Source organism: Grus americana, chromosome 1, assembly GCF_028858705.1.
Source record: "Grus americana isolate bGruAme1 chromosome 1, bGruAme1.mat, whole genome shotgun sequence".
Taxonomy (NCBI): domain Eukaryota; kingdom Metazoa; phylum Chordata; class Aves; order Gruiformes; family Gruidae; genus Grus; species Grus americana.
Window position 1 is genome coordinate 5788868 of NC_072852.1, and position 20584 is coordinate 5809451.

The following is a 20584-nucleotide window of genomic DNA, read 5'->3' on the forward strand; positions in this document are numbered from 1 at the left end:
GTCATGCATTAGGATTATTTGAGACAGTTGCTCAACACCTTTGGAAAAGCAGATACTTTAGAAAAGTGTTTTATTCTGTGTACCCAAGTTTGAAGTTATTGTCCTGTGAACCTTGAGTGCATGTGGAACATCTCTGCCTGTCTCTGCGCACCGGACGGGAGAACCTGCAGCTCCACCCACCTCGAGCCTGTAACTTCTTACTCTGCGATAGAGCTCACGAGCTGTTCCCAGGCGCATAGGGAGTGCTCAGGTAAGAGCAGCAACAAGTCCAGACCTCTTTTATCCCACTAAATTAACTTGGTTTTATTGTTGCCTCATTCCCCACACTGCCAGGCCAGCCCCCACTTGTCCATTTAATATCCACCGTTGTATCCTGTCTGGCATACAGATGGTAAGCTTGCCAACTGGGGGACTGTCTCTTCTCACTTGTTTATGGTAGCCCCTGTCTAGTGGGGCTCTGATTCTTGACTGGATTTCCTAGCCTCTTCTCCATTGAAATGAGAAATAATGAAGTACATCAAGATTTTTCAAGATAGACCTATTAGTCCTCAGTGGGCAGGAAAAACACCCAACCCTTCGCAGCTTGGCTTTATTATTGTTTCTAGTATTGATGCAACCAGACTAGAACTGAATCTACTGCCATCTACCACAACACAAATTAATTTTAGCCAACATGTTTCAAGCCAAATAATAAGTTAAAGTAACTCTGCGTTTGCTTGCGTAACCGCCTCGCGCACGCAATGGTCTTGCTGTATAAATGCATCTTTTGACTGGTCATGAGCAACACTTTAAATAATGGCCATGCTATTGGTTTTTAAGGGAGAAATCTGGGGAAACATAAGCAGCCATTATGCAAGCAAATATGATAATCATATATATCACATGTTAACAGCAAACAAATACGTGACTGGCTGGCACCTCCTTTGATTGATCTCCCAGAGTAAGAAGCAGACTGAGTTTTTTATTACTAGCTGTCAGGGAATAGAGCTCCCATTGTGATAGGCACTATATATATGCAAAGTGAGATGCTATTCCCTCCTCGCCCAAGAGCTGGCAATCTTTGGGCATAGACACATTGCCTGGTCACACAGTCAATCTGTGCCAAAGCTTTTAACTCATTAGACCACACACCTTCTCTCATATAAAATCTGTAATAATGTCTATATTATTAAAAATGGACTTTTGCCATAAAACAAACCCAGCACATTAAGCAAGTCTATGTGAGGAGAGCGGCTTGCCACATGGCCTCAAAAGCTTGCGATGCCAGCTGCAACTATAAGCTATCTCTTTCTGCTCAACAGCTCACTAATAATTCAGACAACCCTTGTTCTCGCTAAATTATTTTTGTGAGCTGAACTGGGAGAGCACTTGCGAGAGGAGAGCATTTTGTTAGTTTTCAATGCTGCTCTGAATGTGACTGGCAGCATGTTCTGGCAGTCCTCCATTTGGACAGCACAATGGTGTCACTTCTAATAATAAAGAACGCACAGACATTTCGCGAGCTTTAAAGCATCGCTTTGCTGCAGACTTCAGGGCCCTCTTATTTCCTGGAAGTATAATGGAATAAGTATGATGGAAAAAAATAGGCTTTATTTAAGGGAACTTCTAATGCTGGATAATCTGGCACAACGAAGGGGTTTTTAAAAGAGAATGATAATGTAGTTTACCTAGAAATACTGTGATTTTTGATTAAACTTTGTACTGCTTTCTAATCCCACTTGAACTGTTTGGTGACTATAGGTCACATCACTTTTTGGGGGAGTTGCGCTCCCTCTGTCCTCCTGTTTTTGACTGATTGTTTAATTATTTGACTAATTTGTTTAATCTTCATCCATGGAGATATTCAAAAGCCGTCTGGACATGGTCCTGTGCAGTCTGCTCTGGGTGGCCCTGCTTGAGCAGGAGGGTTGGACAAGATGATCTCCAGAGGCCCAGGCCAACCTCAGCCAATCTGTGTTTCTGTGAATTAGATTTTAAGCTTTTCAACAGAAAGGACAGTTCTCCCTTGGTTCCACAGTGCACACAGAAACAGAAACAAGTCAAGCCAATGGCCAAATACTCATTTAAGCTGTGGGAGAAATGGACATGGCGGCCCAGGTAGGGAAAGGTCATTGAAAAAAAGTCAAAATATGCCTTTCTCCAATATTTATACCATCCAGATGCATTATTGTTGTTATTTTGGGATGAAACAAACTAATGTCATCTAATTTAGCCCTTCTTTGAGAGGAGGATTGGGCCAAACCTTCAGCAGCCCTTTTCAATCTAAATAATTATATGATGCTATAATTGTAATGTTATCCCTAAATTAGATTATCTGGGTCTTCCTCTGGAGTCTTTCTGTATCCCATCCTCTCATTATTATGAAATGTCTATATAGGTACATATAATGTGTCTGTACCCACGTTTGTCTGAAGAGAGAGCTGGTCATTACATTTAGGTAGTCTGACGGACAAAATTGTTGGATTAACTCATCTGAGTAAGGGAGAATGAGTGATGCAGGAGATAATATTCCTGAGAAACTTGAATATATTCTGAGAAGGGCTGATGACCAGGTCTTTAAGTATATTTAGATCCCAAGTACCATTAAAATATAAACTGAGATTCCTCCCATCAGTCATCCATTTCCCTTTAAAATACAGCTTCAGATTTCAGAATGTTTATTTACGTGTGGATTTATGCTTTTTCCAAAGCAAATATAAAGCTATGCATTTTGCTGCTGAGTTTATGCAAAGGCAAGCTCTGAACTTTTGTATGTGCTATGTTTATCCCAAAATATTTGCTCCTCTGGCCTGGCCCAAAAAAATTCTTCATCATGGTTGGACGGAAGTAGCTACATTTTAATGATCTCTCAGGTAATATCCATGAACAGTGTTTTACTGGTGTGTGCTTACCCATATCCTTCAGTCTTATTAAATTCAGTGGTGAAGAAGCCCATGTCTAACAGCTCTGCTCTAGGAAAGACAGAGGTTGGGATCTCATTAGGAGCTTTTAGTCTGATGGTAACATTACTGCTTTATCACTAATACGTATTCTAATAAAAACACAATGCATGAAAAATAAACACACCTTGCCAGTATGTAAGGTGATCTAAAAGTAATGCATTTCCAAGCAAGATTTTGATGATACCCTCAGCCAGATAAAACCTTGTGCTTTCGCATGTATTCAGACCCAAGCTCCCGTTGTTAATTCAAGCTACTATATTCTCTCCTTTTAACTAGCACTTATATCTGACAGCTGTAAAGGCTTTCAGCCATAATAAATCTCTCCCTGACTTCCCAAAGCAAACAGTGTTGAAGTGAGTGATCCCTCCAATAACATTTTGTCAGCTCAAATCACCACTGTGTTGTGAGTTACCCAGACAGTCTATGCTGACTGTTTGCTTCCCAGAGTTCGTATGGTACTTACTTCCTACATCTGCTCTGATCCTGGTATGTCATTAATCCTAAAAGGTGTTTTACTGCAGCCATACCTGTTGATTGGATGAATTACTCTTTTATTTTTAACTCTGGCAAGTTTTAAGTTTGAGCAATTCGTCAGATCCAGCCAGGTGCTTGTATTCTCCCCAAAGGCATTATGTGAGTTACTATATCTCATTGCAGAGAATCTAGTCACCCAGCAGGTCCTGAAAAAAGCCCCTAATTATTTCCGTAAAGACCATTTGATTGTTCACAACTGATCTACCATGCCTTTTACCAAAATTCAGAACAAAAATTCAGGTCCTGTGTTCCTGCAGTGTGCTTAACTATCCAGTGCAATTCAAATTCTTCAGTATGATCTTAGAACATAGGGAATGGAAAAGAGTAAAAGAAATAGAAAGTTCAAGACTTGAACCTGAACACCCCAAACTAGTCACTGGTTTAAGAAAAGTAATTCCTGCCGATTTACTCAGGCATCCCTCCACTCATAGCCCTGGTTATTACCAATACCCTCTCACTCACTTCACATCCCCTTTTTGTGTTATAGGGCATTTAGGCACCTCCTTCATCTCTGGGAATTTCACACAAGGAAAGAGGAAGGAGTGTACTCTAGGAAAGAGCTGGATGTGGCATTTTCCCAGCACTGCTGGGCACTGGCCTTGGAGGGAAATGTAGATCATTCCCACATGTACTGGGTACTGTGTCCTGCCAATGGGGAAATCTCTGCCATGGTAGGAATCTTGCACTGTGGCTAGTGGGTGATAGAGAGGATCAGGTGTACAGATAACACATCAGCTGAGGATAACAATGTCTCTTCAGAGACATCAGATAAGCTTTGGTGGACCTACACACTTACATATACTCAATTTCTCTCTTTTTACCCCAACCACATATCTAAATCTGGCAGGGTGGGAACTACCTTGGATCATCCATGAGTGCAATCAGAAGCTTCATGAGTTACTCAGAATAACTGGAAAGGAACCAACTGCACCAGAGAGGAAAACGCTATGAGAAAATCACATGCCTTCACGAGTTATACATATCACCTCGTGAAGCCTATGGCCAAGAACACAAACAGAAGAGGAGCTGGCTATTGAATATTCATATTCATAACAAATAGCCCCTGAGAAAGAAGTCTCTGAATGGCCAGTTCTTCAAAATGTCCTGACTGCTAGTATCAGCTCAATACTGTCCCAACTGAGCATCAGCCAGATACCCGTGGAAGTCCCAGCTTTCACCAGGAGTGGTAGAACAGTGAAATAGCTCTCTAAGGGTCTAAAACCCAAGGGTTCCCCATAGACTGATCAAACCATTGCTCTTCATATGCGTCCTCAAGGTGGCTTCAAAAATATATTAAGGACACTTAGCTGAGGAAGTCCACCAGCCTTAAAATTGATATCACTACCCTACCTCTAAGGGGATGAAGGTCCCTGTGTATACATTTAATGGTTTTGGAGCCTTTCTGCTCAGTACACAGCCTGCATGCAGGACCACTGTCTGGCATACAGAGGCTTATAGGCTCCACATGCAGTGAAATGAGAAAAAATTCAATTTCTAATTTAGAAGACGAACCACGTTCTGAACCTTACCTCTCTGCCTTGACAAGATAGAGGATGTAGGATCAGTAGCTTGCCTACTCACAGTTTACATGTTGCAGCTCCTCAGTCCTGTCAAGAGGCGATTTAACGTGAGCCATTATAAGAAAAAGCACTGAAGTATTCCTGAAAATGAATTTGAGGTGCAAACTCACTCCTACAAATCCCTTATCAAAATTATTCTTTTTTGGTATTGCCCTGATTGATGTGCCCTAGAGTTTATAAAACAAAATGGGGCTCCTAGGAGTTATCTGAGGTGAATCACCATATCCAAAGCTATGGTTTGGCATTTTAGACGAAGTACTTTCAACTGCCTTGGTGTGTCTTGTAAACTGAATTTAACAATGCAATCGCTAAAAACAAGAATGAAAATCAAAGTAATGTTTGATTTGCATGGTCTGTCTTGTTTTCCAGGTATTTATAGGTACCTCATAGTCTCTCCTAGTCTGTGCCCCAATTTCTAAATCAAACAACCTCATCAACAAATACCTGGATGGGCAGATTTTGGCATCCTCATTCATAGCTCTTTGTTTTGCTGACAAATGCTATCAAAAAATCGCATAGTCTAATGGGTTGATAAGGTTTTGGCTCTCGTTATTTATTGTATTTTCCCTCAATTCTCTTTTGCTCATGCACACACTCATACACACATTCATATCCATTTTTCTTTCAATCTACTTTTTATTTGCAGTATGTCTCGTGGTGATCAGCTAGTGAACAGAACAGGTGGAGTTTTCCAGATGTCAAGTGGGTTTGTGCTGCTGAGAAAAACATTTCAAGGAAGAAAGAGCTCATGTTGATTGCTTTGAACACTGGTGACTCCTTTTCGTAAGAAAGCAAATTCAAAAATGGTTGCCTTTGGCAGGTAAACATACTGTTTTGCTTTGGGCAAAACAGAGGGAAAAAACCTGCACTAGTTAATTTTTTATAAGACAAAACATTCAAAGAGGAGAAAGTGGTTTTGATCAGTGACAGGAGGCTGCCTATAAAAACAGTCAGGTTCAGTCCAAAATTTTAATTAAATATATTTGGTTTATGGTAAAGAAGTTATGGAAATACATATGAACTGGGATTTTCCTTGGGTGTAATATCTCTCAGATCTATTTCTCTTTCTCAGGTAAATGAAGAATTGTCATGCATTTGCCCCAGGCCTGAATTCATCATTTTCATAGGCAAGTTGTATTTCCCCCCCAGTGTGATCCCAGTAATGAACTTTTCCCCTCAAAAACAAACCAGAAATACATTCATTTTATTTGCTTGTTTATTTGCTCCAAAGCCATTGAGTTGGTGGTGAAGGATGCCTTGTTTTTTGTAAACCTGCAGAAACATGACTTTTTTTACCAGTTGTGTATTCATTATGAAATGTTGTTTTCGGCCTCAGACAAAACAGTCAGTCAGTCTCCCACATCATTTGAGGGAAGGGAGGGGAAGGGGAAGGGGAAGGGAAGGGGAAGGGGAAGGGGAAGGGGAAGGAAGGGGAGGGGAGGGGAGGGGAGGGGAGGGGAGGGGAGGGGAGGGGAGGGGAGGGGAGGGGAGGGAAGGGAAGGGAAGGGAAGGGAAGGGAAGGGAATGGAAGGGAAGGGAAGGGAAGGGAAGGGAAGGGAAGGGAAGGGAAGGGAAGGGAAGGGAAGGGAAGGGAAGGGAAGGGAAGGGAAGGGAAGGGAAGGGAAGGGAAGGGAAGGGAAGGGAAGGGAAGGGAAGGGAAGGGAAGGGAAGGGAAGGGAAGGGAAGGGATGGGAAATCTGATGCAGCTGAAGCATCATCCATAGAAATAAATTATTTTTTTTACTGTGTCTTCTTATAAAATTCCTTCCCTGCCCCTCCACTTGCTCCCATGGGAAAATAACTTGTGCCACTTTTAGTCGGTCAGACATTGCTTCATCACCCCTTGCATAATTTCACAGAGCAAGGGAAAAATGTGCCAAATTCCATCCCTGTCCACCTCTCTCTAATCCAGGAGGGAACTCTTGGTCACAGAGAGCAAGAAGGGGCAAGTCAGATTCTTGCTGAAGACCTGCAATGCCCGGCAGTCCAAAATTATCAGGGCTAGGTGTCCTGTGTGATTGCACAGGCTAATCTAAGAAATATGAGAACTGGGGAAGGGTAATTTAAGATTTTATTATTATTATAGGCCCAATGTTCTCTTTCTATGGAAAGTATCAGGGTAATCCATGATTCTGCTGTCATTGAACTGAAAGATGAGGATTGCTAAAGTACATGAGTGGGTAACACAGGAGACCATAACATGGTAAAATTCTGATATCAAGTGAACAAAAGTTCTTTTCTTGGGTGAAACATTAGCTTGAAGGAAAACGTATAGAAATATGCACCTGCCTGGTATAGAATCTGCTTCTGTCCTTTGAGTATATTCTTGGGAATCTCTGCTTGATCTTGACCAAATCATTTCATGACATGTCTCAGCTCTATTCACCCTAAAGGCACATAGTAGGACTCCAAGCACTTTGAGAGACATGATTTGGAATAATGAACTGCAGAAAGCATCAGTGATCTTGTGCTCATTCTCAAGAATATCTTGACTTGACATTGTTGGGAAAGGGTTCTTGAGCTGGATGGTCCAATGGTTTGCTTTGAGGGGACACTTATGTTCATAAATAGTCTGCTGGCTGTTTACAGTAATATCTTATGACCCAGAGTGAAAATGGGGCTTATGATGCTTGTCATTTCATAGAATCATAGAATGGTTTGGGTTGGAAGGGACCTTAAAGATCATCTAGTACCAACCCCCTGCTACGGGCAGGGACGCCCTTAACCAGACCACATTGCCCAAAACCCCATCCAACCTGGTCCTGAACACTTCCAGGGATTTCAGGTGCATGTAGTTTATAACTTGATTAGAAATTCAAGAACGAGAATGAAAAAGAATCTTTTTCCTGCTGAAAAAGGGTTTGGTCTAATTTTGGTGAAAAACAATAAAGCAGAATTATATTGGCCAGATGATGAGTCAGAACTCCATGATTTTTGTATTATATTCTACTTTTGTTTAGCTGTGGTGAATATTAGGAAACTGGAGACTGAGAAAAAGTAAATTTGAGATGACTAATGTAACAACATGTAACTATTCATGCAGAAAAATCACAAAATTCTTCTTTTTTTTTTTTTTTCCCCCAACAGTGTAAAAATCCATATGAGTGCTACCATTTTAACCTTCAGAAACTCCAGCAGGTGGTGACAGCTTTCAGCAGTTCATGCAGCTCCAAGATAAATGTTCCTTTACATGAGGAAAAAAAAACATAAAAAAATAAAATTGAACTGTTTGAGTGTGCAGGCTGAAACAATATCACTTCCTGGCAGAAGATGATAATCCACTTAGGTCTCAATGTGCAACCTTTGAGGTCAGTAAAAAGCATGCTGATGAATTCAGTGGGAGTAGGATCATATCACTAGCAAGCCTGGCGTATGAAGCAAGGTGTAGAAACTGTTTCTGTGCTGAGTGTCACATTTGTGCATCTCAGCCAAGTTGAGGGGAGGACCATTGGTGTACAAATCTTACTTATATCCAAACAGTGAAACATTGGCTCCAGCAACCTGCTGACAAATGGTTTTGGGAACATGGCCATTAAACTCGTCTAATGGATAAATCAACCAACAAAGATTACCAGCTGCAAGGAGGGGCAAGTGTTATCTACTTGAGAAAGGAGCCTTTGTCCTTGAGCTGGTAGGGGAAGAGGAACCATCCACCACCTGAAGAAAGGACACAGACTGAAGGAGGTCTGTCCCTGGGACAGCTGCCATCAGTGGCAGTAGTGAAGTTTGTTCAGAGTAGTTTTAACACCCACCCGGGGAACTGACCGTGATTTTAACTAATGTTGATAACCAGATAAAGTCAACTCCAACAGAGTTCTCAGCTTTTAAGAAAAGTTGGGCCAAGAACTTCATAAGCAATCAGATCCAAGGGTTCAAGGAAATATCTCAGTTTACAGTTAAAACTGGCATTGCTTTCAAAATAAAGGTTTAAAAAGTGTATTTCAGGATTTAGCCCCCTCTCCTACTTCTAGGGTAAAGGATGTAGTAGGGTATAGGAGGTGGGAAGCTCCCTGCTTCCAGGTTTTCTCACTTTTCTCTAAACAACGTGGCAGCACTGACTGTCAGAGGCACAGTGCGGGAGGTAAGAGGCTCTCCCTGCCCATTTCATGTTACTAATGGCAACAAAGCTTTGTCAAATGAAAATATTATCTTTAGCCAGAGCTTTCAATCTTCTCATGTTACAATTCTCTTTGCTGACTTGCACCAAACAGCCATTACCCCCTGGGCCTGAAACGTGCTCTGTAATGGTCTCCAGTGATATGTTGCCATATGCAAAAAAAAAAAAAAAAAAAAAAAAATTGTGCTAACAGAGGGGAGCTATTTCACTTAACTTTTGAATGACAAGGATCCCTTTATAGGTAATAGAAGAAATAGTTGACTTCATATTCATCTCATCCAACTCTGTGCCATGGGCATTGCCATCTTCAACTAGACCAGGTTGCCCAAAGCCCCATCCAACCTGACCTTGAACACTTCCAGAGACGGGGCATCCACAACTTCTCTGGGCAATCTGTTCCAGTGTCTCACCACCCTCATCATAAGAACTGTCTTCCTTATGTCCAATCTAAAATTACCCTCTTTCAGTTTAAAACTCTTGCCCCTTGTCCTGGCACTACAGGCCTTGGTAAAAAGTCTAGGTCTGTCTTTCTTATAAGTCTCCTTTAAGTATTGAAAGGCCACAATAAGGTGTCCCTCGAGCCTTTTCTTCTCCAGGATGAACAACCCCAACTCTCTCAATCTGTCTTCATAGGAGAGGTGCTCCAGCCCTCTGATTGTCTTTGTGGCCTCCTCTGGACTCACTCAAACAGGTCCATCCCTTTCTTGTGCTGGGGACCCCAGAGGTGGGTGAAGTACTCCAGGTGGGGTCTCAGAAGAGCAGAGAAGAGGGGAGAATCACCTCCCTTGACCTGCTGGCCACTCTTCTTTTTATGCAGCCCAGGATACTTTTGGGGAAAAAAGGCCTAATCCTCCATGTTGGCTGTGATTATGGACTACAAGCTCAGGTGGAAACACTAATATTTGTTTAGAAAAATCCCACTCTCCTTGTATTGTACATTCTAAATAAATCCGATCATTTATCAGTGTCTCTATTACTTCAGTGCATATAGGAGCCAACAAAAATGTGAGTCTTATTTCAAGTCCTCTCCTCTTTTTCTATGCATGTACACATACCGACATGCATATGTTAAAAGCAGTCTCCGATACAAAGGTTTTACCTTCTAAATAGAAGTAGATGAAAGGCACACAGTACTATGATCCCCATTTCACAGAGGTGGAAATGAGACGCAGGCAGATTTAGGGACTTGCCCAAGGCAAGACAGGAAACACGTAGCATGACCAGGAATCAAACCCACATCTCTTCTGTGCTTTAGCTAGACTAGTGTTCCTCTCAGTGCAGAGCACAAATAAGATGGGAAGTGGCACTTTGAAGCACTTTTCTCAAGATAACGTCACTGTTATTGTTATAATTTAGCAATAGATGTTATCAATATAAAAGTAAAGCCGGTTGCAATTTGACTTTATCCTTTGTAATGACTCACTTCTTCCATACTGCCCACAAGAAGTGAACTAATAACCAGTTATTCCCCCTGGATTTCTCAGTATGAATTGTCTCTGTGTTACTTGCTTTTAAGCTACAAGACAGCTTTCCAAGCCACCCCAGCAGAGTCACATGGTCATAACGAACCCCCCATTAGACCTCTTGGTGACCTCCTGATGGAAAGGAGGCTGCAGACACACATCCAACTGCAGCATGGTGTTCCTTGATGGTCCGTTACTCTGACAAGAGACGGTCTGCATTTAAAACTGATATACTCGTGATATACAAAAATACATTGGGTTCTTTAAGCTTTATTGCTTTTAGTGGGCTTGAGCTTGCACATCTGGGTTGACTTGCAAGTGCTGTATCTGCACAGTCTTCTACTGGGGTAGGATCTAAAAGGCAGACAGTGTGGGTCCACAGGAGTTTGTATCAAGCCCTGTGTTGGCACGTCAGTTTAGACAGAGCCATTACAGCCTGATGCCCACGAACACAGTCTGTGCTCTCACTTCGTCGACCAAAGTCCTGTAGGCTGCCTGGCTGGAAAATGTTGCTTAGCTCCCACTGTCTAAGTGCATGGTGAACTGCAGTGTGGCATTGAAAAGGCAATGAACTGTAAGTGGTGAGAAAGTAGAGATGCTCTCCAATAACACCTTTAGGAGGCAAATAAACCCTCTTAGGTTGTCTCAGGAGACTATAAAACTGGAAATGTATTTTGCAACATCCTCCATCATACACCTCTAAGCATATCAAGAGTTTTAGAGGTGCAATATTTGAGTGAGATAGGTTTCTTTTTCCTTCCTTCAGAATATAGGCTAAAATGTATTCCGATTCTCTGGACCAATACTTTTTTCTTAGTGATCAGTAGATATCACTTCATGAATGTTATGGGTTTTCCTAAATGAAAGTGTCCACGGTTATGTTCTAGTCACATTTCATCATGTTTGGATCAGAGAATGGCAGGAAAACTTTCAGAAAAGTCACTACAGGTCACAGAAAACACATTACTGCACTAAAGTCTTCTGTGTGTGTATCCATGAAGCTCCAGAAAACTCTATGGTTATTATTGTGTCAGTTCCTGCCTACCTGGCTTAGCCTACTTTTTTTCTGACAGAATAGTGAATGGAGGCACTTCTTCTGGAGTGCGAGGTACACAAGACTCTAAATATTAGGAAGATGTCTAAGACATGTCATCTGAACATTTCCCATGAGGTTTGGGGAGAGGATCTATGTCAGGTTGGGATCCAATCACTCATTGCAACTAATAGGACATTTGCCATTGAATCCATTAAGTCTGTTTTAGGGTGTTTTGGGTTTTTTTTGTTTTGTTTTGTTTTGTTTTGTTTTGTTTTGTTTTGTTTTAAAAAAGATGTTCCAATCCATGCTACTGCATAAGATGTAGTGTTGTTTTTATTTTTTTTTTTCATATAGTCTGTTCTTTTACACTGAGTAGGCATTTAAGCATTGTTCTGAAGTGGGTAGCTGCTGTTTTGAATGAGGATCTCAGTGCTTTGCTGAAATACAGTGATATCAGGTAACTAAACAGTGCGTGTTGTCCTTTTCCCATTGAGTAATCTGGCATTTAGAATATGCTTCATTCAGCATGCATGTCACATATAACCACTTTCGAAGAAATGGTTGCTCTTGATTAACTAAACAGCTTTGCGAAATGTCACAAGCAATGTTTGATTCAGGGATTTTGTGTGGTTTTTCCCTATAGCCTGTCTATATTTACATATACTTTTTTTTTTTCCAGAATTTTTAAAGCTTGTTTCTGAAAGTGTAACATTTTGCAGATTATCTCAGAGTCACTGAAGATTTGTTGTGTTTTTTTCCCAGAGACTGGTAAAATAACACTGGCTCCAGAGGTTCAACTTTCTGCCCCTGCTAAGGGAGGTCATCAGTAGCATGGAGTCAGCTTTGGATATCTCCCAATCAGAAACAAATAAAAGTTAGCCCACTGGGACTTTGGCTAGGCTGTATCTGCCCTTCCAATGAACAGTTAAGCTTTGTAGTGTGCCTGCTTGAGAAACAGCTGTTTGTCTAACCTCTGAACTGCTCAATACATTAATCTGAAGCATAATTTAGCTCTGTCTGAGCTTCCGAAAATGGCACCAATAACTGGCTAGCATAGATTAACCAGCCTTAAAAATAATCATTTTTGAGGTTTGTTTAAAAAATAGTTCTCCTGTCTCAGATTAATTAGAAGTGATAATCTTTGGCAAGCACATACCCAACAGCGAGCACAGTTCATAGGGTTCTGAGCAAGATGCTCCCCCTCGAAATCTTTGTGTTAGTTTGCTCCTGGTGCTTGTGAGTCAGCCATAGAGGCAGACCCTGTTTTTTGTTGGCCTTCTGTTTGGGGAGTGTGGTTCAGCTGTGCATCACCACATTGTCCCTCTGCCAGCTAAAAGAACAAAGATCCAGTCAGAAGGATGGGAAAATACAGAACTATTTTGAATGAGGAGGAGCCAAGCCTTGATCAGATCTGGATATCCTCAAGCTTCAAAGTTACGAGGCTCCTGGCTTCAGCGTGGGCTCATCTGTTTCTGAACCCCAATACAAAGTCAGTGAGAGTCAGTGGGACCATTGATCTGTGTGAGAGAGCAGGTCTTAAAAGAAGGAAGAAATGGAGAAAAATGAGGAGGAGAATGAATGTTTGTGAAAAATAGTAAGAAGTGACATACTTTTGGGTGTTGAAATGCTGAGTGATGCAAGATCCAATATTCTCCTCTCACTCACAGACACTCGGTTCTTGCTTCACTTTATGAACATACATACGCTCCATTCCCCAGATTGCCCCAGAGAAAAATGGCAGAAAAATGGATCACTCTTTTCAGAATTTGGCTTCTGAGAGCTGTTGTTATGTGTCTCTTTATCCAGGTCATTAAATATCTGTCCTGATTCAGCACTGAAATGTTCCAGTAACTTGTACTCATTAGGATTTTACTACATCATGAGAGATGGGGGCTCCAGGTTGAGGTGGTATTCAGTGGAGACATTTATTGTCCCGTTCTATGTAACACGCATGGATCTGTTTTGCAAGATGAATTGTTTCTTGTAGATACTTACAAAGTAATCAGGTGATGCCATGCTACTGCATAAAATGTGTCTCCTCAAGTAAAAAGGCAGGGTGGTAATTATGAAACTAAACATTAAGTATATAGGTAGGTTCTGCTGTTGGTCTTGCTGACTTTCATCAGACTACCTTCTCCACGGACTATAAGAGAAGCTTAGACAGTTTGTCCTGTAGACACGTACATGTAGACAACCTTTGTTTCAGTCTAATTCCTCCCCTGCGTGTTTTCTTTTTTATTAAAGCCCCGACTCCAACAATCAAGGTATTATGCGAGATCATTCAATTTTAAAAAACAAATGCAGAGTTGTCAAACTTTCACAGTCACAGAGAAACCTTGAAAATTTAGCTTAGATCCAAGCATATTCTTGGGCAATGCAAAAGTCTGAAAAGAGATGAAATGTCATGATGTTGTATCATCACTGCAGAAAGTATGACATTGGCAGCTCAGGGAGCATAAGAGTTAATAGGCAATGACAGAGCTCTGGGAACTGGGCAAGTTGTGGACTGCGTTATGAACACAATCCCTGTTGAAAGAAGTTTAGAGTATAAAAAAGGTAGAATAAGATAGACACAGACAAGCCAACAAGGAATATGATGATATTACCCTTTTTTTTTTTTTTTAACCAGATTACTGATTTACTGACAGAAAAGACCTGAATCTTAATGAGGGATTTAATCAGAGAAGGATGTAATTTTTCAACTGGAACCCCCTCTGTGAAAATGTAGGTTTGACAACATCTATTTTCCTGTGAATTTCTGTCCGATGAGCAAAATTATTCATTAACCAAAGCTGAAAATATCTTGAAAAAATAAAATACTTTTTAACTTTTTATAATTAACTATAATGCATTTTTATCTACGATTGTTTAAAAAATGTATGTAAACAATTAGAAATAATTTTAAACCTCAGTGAGACATTTGATCTTAATCACTGTTAGTCCAAGATGTTTATAATTTCAGTGCCTTCTTTGCCAAGATGTCCCAACATTTATGTTCTTGCTCAACTTGATGATGACGATGATAATGAAGATTATGAAAAATTAACAGCAAAGCATAAAAATTGCCATTTTCCCAGCAGGCTTCCACTTGAATGAGGGGAAGATGTTGTCTGAGAAGGCAAATGGGGCAGGTGAACTGTGCAGGTAAAAAGAGGCAGCTGAAGAGGCTCAGAGGTAACGGCAGAGAGGGTGTTAAGCACATCTGTAGGGATAGCACAAGGGGTAATGGTTTTAAACTAAAAGAGGGTAGGTTTAGACTATATATGAGGAAGAAATTTTTTACAGTGAGGGTGATGAAACACTGGCACAGGTTGCCCAGAGAGGTGGTGGATGCCCCATCCCTGGAAGTGTTCAAGGCCAGGTTGGACGGGGCTCTGAGTGACCTGATCTAGTTGGAGATGTCCCTGCTCATTGCAGGGGGGTTGGGCTAGATGGCCTTTAAAGGTCCTTTCAACCCAAACCATTCTATGATCCCCCTTTTATACAATCCAGTTTTTGCTCTGCACTAGGCAGCTGGAGATCACGAGGAAGGCAGGCAGTGACAGAGAACTGAGGGGCCCCCATTTTCAGCCCTGGATTCACTGCAGTTGTCTCTCATTACTTGCCATGTTATTCTTTGTTTTCTGGACAATGTTAAGGCAGGAGATAAACTCACCCGTGTGCTGCTAAAAGGTGAGCAGTGAAATGCAGGACTAATTCCCTTGCTCGAAGCATTTCAGCCCCTTTTTGGGCAGAACTGGAGCTCCCCTGTACATCTTTTTGACATGGGGACAATCATAATCCCCCAACTCAAAAAGCCAGCAAAACCCCAAGGATGAGATTCTCAGCTATGATGGTCCTTGGATGGTGAGGAGAGGGGTTAAATACCTGGAGAGAGAAGATACTTTGCTATGAAATTTCTGAGGACATGCTGTCACACTGCACAGTGTCTGAAGCACCCAGCTCTGCGTGGGGGAAGCAGCGTCAGGCTGTCATCAGCGCTGTTACGGCACCCACACCTATTGAGCCTGACAGAGCTGTTTAGCCAAAGTGCATCACATTCCCTGCTGCCCTCGTTTTGCTTAATCTGCATTCTTGCAGCTCAGTAATCCTCATGGGAGACTTCCTATAAATAGTGCGTTGGCAATTAAACCCGCTTTCCTTGCAAACTAAGCTTTAATTGCTATTGGCAGGTAGCTTGCAGAAGTATCTCCTATGGAGGAACTAGAGGATAAAACACATTTTAAATAATGAGGGTTTATCTTTGTGAAGAAAGGAAAGTTTATCTTAAATGTTAATGCTATTATCTAATCGAGCATCTAATGTTTTTCTATGCAGTTTGCCCCTCTGAGAGCACCACGGAGCAGAAATGTGAGCTGTAAAATTCCTGCTGTGCTCATAGAAATGTCTCTTGCACATTTTCAGGGAAACCGGGTCAAAGATTACACCTCTGCAGTATTTTTTGGTGAAACAGATTCATTATTTTTAATGCATTTTACTCGGATTTCAATCAGGATGATATTTAAAGAAAACAACAAAATGTAATAAAATATTGACCCTCTGCCCTCAGGAAACAGGTGAACATACATCCAGGTCAAATCCACTGGCCAGCTCTGTTGTGCAGAGGAACCGGGGTCATTTATTTCAGAAGCAGGTTTAGCTGTTCTGCCTTGTGTTTGAAGAGCATTTCGCATTCTTAAGTGACACCTGAAAATGTGAACAGGCACAGTGGAGCCTATCATACAGGGAAAGGGGGATTTGGACTATTTGGAAGTAAATCCTGAGATTATTTTTACATGAACCTGTAAGAATGATATCAGTATGCATGTAAGTGTGTATAAACCAGATGCTGCTCCTGCCTCCTTGCATGCTGAGTGTGCTTTGCTTCAAATCAATGTTCTTATGGGCTTCTAGGGGAGCAGGAGCAATCCAGCTATGCACAGAAAACCAAGGCTTTTCAAACCTAAATATGGCATCTGATTATGTGAGATTTAAATAAAACCACAGATGATACAGTTCCTGTTTTAGCATTAAAAGACACAGCATCATACATTGTTCCAAATGTGGGCTAAATCATTTAAAGTGGTCAAGCTCTCAGGTATGAGTAGTTCTACCGGGATCTAAAGTCACATCAGACCAGTGGAAATGAATGTGATACTGTGTTGGGTTTGCGTGGCAGGGTTTTGGTAGCGGGGGGGGCTACAGGGGTGGCTTCTGTGAGAAGCTGCTAGAAGCTCCCCCTGTGTCTGATAGAGCCAATGCCAGCCGGCTCCAAGACGGACCCACTGCTGGCCAAGGCCAAGCCAATCAGTGCCTCTGTGATAACATGTTTAAGAAGAAGAAAAACACTTAGAGCTTTTGCAGCCAGAGAGAGGAGTGAGAAGATGTAAGAAACTCTGCAGACACCAAGGTCAGTGCAGAAGGAGGGGGAGGAGGAGCTCCAGGCGCCAGAGCAGAGATGCCCCTGCAGCCCGTGGTGAAGGCCATGGTGAAGCAGGCTGTCCCCCTGCAGCCCATGGAGGAAGGATGAGGGGGTGTAGAGATTCCACCTGCAGCCCGTGGAGGACCCCACGCCGGAGCAGGTGGAGGCACCTGAAGGAGGCTGTGGCCCGTGGGAAGCCCACGCTGGAGCAAGTTCCAGGCCGGACCGGTGGACCCGTGAAGAGGGGAGCCCACGCCAGGGCAGGTTTGCTGGCAGGACTTGTGACCCCGTGGGGGACCCCACGCTGGAGCAGTTTGCTCCTGAAGGTCTGCACCCCATGAGAGGGACTCCATGCTGGAGCAGGGGAACAATGAGAGGAGTCCTCCCCCTGAGGATGAAGAAGGGGCAGAAACACCGTGAGATGAACTGACCGTAACCCCCATTCCCCGTCCCCCTGTGCCGCTGAGGGGGGGGAAGGTTGAAGCCGGGAGTGAAGTTGAGCCCGGGAAGATGGGAGGGGTGGGGGGAGGTGTTTTAAGAGTTGATTTCATTTCTCATTCCTCTACTCTGTTTTGCCTAGTAATAAATTAGATGAACTCCCTCTCTAAGTTTGGTCTGTTTTGCTCGTGACAACAACTAGTGAGTGATCTCTCCCTGTCCTTATCTCGACCCACAAGCATTTCGTTATGCCTTTTCTCCCCTGTTTAGTGAATGAGGGGAGTGAGAGAGCGGCTCTGGTGGGCACCTGGCCTCCAGCCAGGGTGAACCCACCATAGATACATTTCTGAAAAGACTTGATATGTACAAGTGAAGATGCTGCAAAAACTTCTTTTGTATACTGTTAGTCAAAATAATCTGTAAAATTCATTTAAATGGCACACGCACATCCATCTTGTGCTCACTTTTTATAAATATTCAAAATATGAGTTTTCCTGTATTACCCCACTATCTCTACCTAGTCCTCAAACAGAACCTAGTCATTGGTCTGTTCACCTTCTGTGACATGGTTCTTGCTCACCCCATATATCTGATACCTTGATGTGTTTCATTTGCTAGTCGACCCACTGATCTCTCTGTCCCTAAACCTATAACCCTCTCTGTCCCCGTGAGTACGGCCCCGTTTTTCCTGGTTAACTTAGCTGTTGCGTACAAGCACATAGATTGCAGAGATGCCAGTTTGGCGTTGGGTGAAGAGCAAAAAGAAGGTGACAACCAGCAGGGTTTTCCTAGCTTTTGTGAAGGGGATGGAGCAGGGGAAAAGGGTGTTTCCCTGCAGTCTGCCTCCATTGCCTGGGCACCTCCTCTCTCCCATTCCCACCAGCTACCGCAGCAAGGCATCCTGACAAAGCAGGTTTCAACAAGCTGAGCTAACCCCTGGAAATCTCCTTTACACTCTGCAACTCACTAAATTAGGTTGGGAGTCTGATTCACAGCTCTTTTTCTGATCACATATATAACTTCTGGAAGCTTAAAGGACACATGCAGCAGTTATTTACAAAGGCCACCTACTTCATACTTAATTCTTCTGAAGGTTTGATTTTTTCTTTGACATGTTCCTCACGCTGAGCACACTCTGTGCACTTCTGCAATCAAGACACAGACACCAAGGATATAAACACTGGGTTAAAACCTCACATGGGACTCCAGATACTTTCTGCTATTACTCGTCCTTTGAAAATTGTGGAGCTGTGATGCTAGGCATTGCAACTGTTAACTCTCAGATTGCTCACCATCACAGTGGCTTCCACAGCCCTGCATTCTGAATCATGCAACAGATCTGTCCATCCCATACAGGGTAAAGATAGTACTTAAAACCCCATTGTGTGGATTAGACGCTTTGACTCAGAGCTACAGGGATCCTATTTTGGAAATGCTCTTCTTAATACACATGTTTATGCCTTTTCTTTAAAAAAATAATTAAAAAGTGCAATTTGAGGAAGAGTAATGTTAATCCTTTTCATACACCAGACTTCTTTGAGTACATGGAAATAGAAAACCCCACTTCAAGCCCTGCGTCTTCCTGAGTGAAATCAAAGAGACATCCTCCGCTTCCTAGGAGGTCTCCTACATCTCCTTGCCACGGCACCAGTCTGGAGGCCTTTTAGTAAGACTGAGAGGGAAAGCTTTCATCATTAACATTAAACACCCCAGGAAATAGGCTAAGATCTTGTGCTCCTTCTTAGGTCTCTTTCTGGCTCAATAAATCTGCCACTTATAAGACACAACACCTTCAAGAGGGACTGGGCTTTGGAGATCCAGGGCCTGACGAGTGACTAGGGATTTTCCCCTCTTCACTAGCCCCTGAATACATTACGACCTGCTGATATGATGGTGTCCTTGAACTCTTACAAAGTGCAAAGGGACTTGGCTTACGTGCATGCATGGCAGATACTTCGACTGTGAAACACTTCTAGCTGTGCTTCAAAAGGAAGGAGAAACCCTGCACCGCATGGATTTTGAAAACAAAGATGTAGGTGGCTACCAATGGAGGTGTTGGGAAATTATTCTTTGCACCTTTGAGAAAAATACACTCCAGAGAGGGGATGGTTTGCGATATAAGAAGCCCATGGTGTGTCCTTAACAGCCACCTCTGGGCAGCTTCCATGTGTCATTCTGGCTTTGGTGGGTTCTGTTCTGTGGTCCATAATGTCTCACTGAAGGTCTGCATTCGCCCCAAACCAAACCCTGTGACAGAAAAAAGCCTTTACTTTTGGTTCAGCTACAGAAACTTTTGAATATCCTACTGGGCACCTCGCTATATTTAAGCACGTTTAAAATGAGCTAATCTGTGTGTGCATCCTGAAAAGTCAACTTGCTTTATCTTGTCTCAATTTTTAGAGTAAAATAATACATGAAACAATTATTTGTTTATTTGTTTATTTATTTATTAAGGGCCAAGTGCTTGCATATCTCACTTCCGTCTTACCTGAAGTACAAACACTGGCAATAACTTTCAGTGCTAATGTGACCAGTAGAAACTTTTTGTTTGCTTGTTTTTCTAACAACAGGTTTTTCTTCTATTCACATTTGTAATCTTAACAAGGGAGAAAATGCTTATAGAGAAAGGTATAGAAAGTCACAGAAGTGTAGTCAGGAAGAATAATGGGTATTAAATCAATATTTATAAACATAACAACTAATAGAAAAACAGACTCATACCCATTTGTTTTAAAAATAGGTTGCTGCAAAAACATGTAAATGAATATTTAATTTAATGGGGTTTTTTATATCATGTATAGTTCCTTTTATAAAAGCCCATGAACAATGACAATAATGTGCAATAAATATTAATAATTACCCATAATGGGTAATTAAAGTTTAATAATTAGTATGAAAGTCAAAATAACAAGAAAGAATCACTTGATCACATTCAAAACATTCAGTATTTGAAGGATGTTGTATAATCATTACAGCATAGGTTAATGATTGTCCATTTGAAGTCTGCACTCATTTACGTTCATGGTTATTGGAATGTAACAGTTGATAGAGCATTTCATGATAGAAATAATTG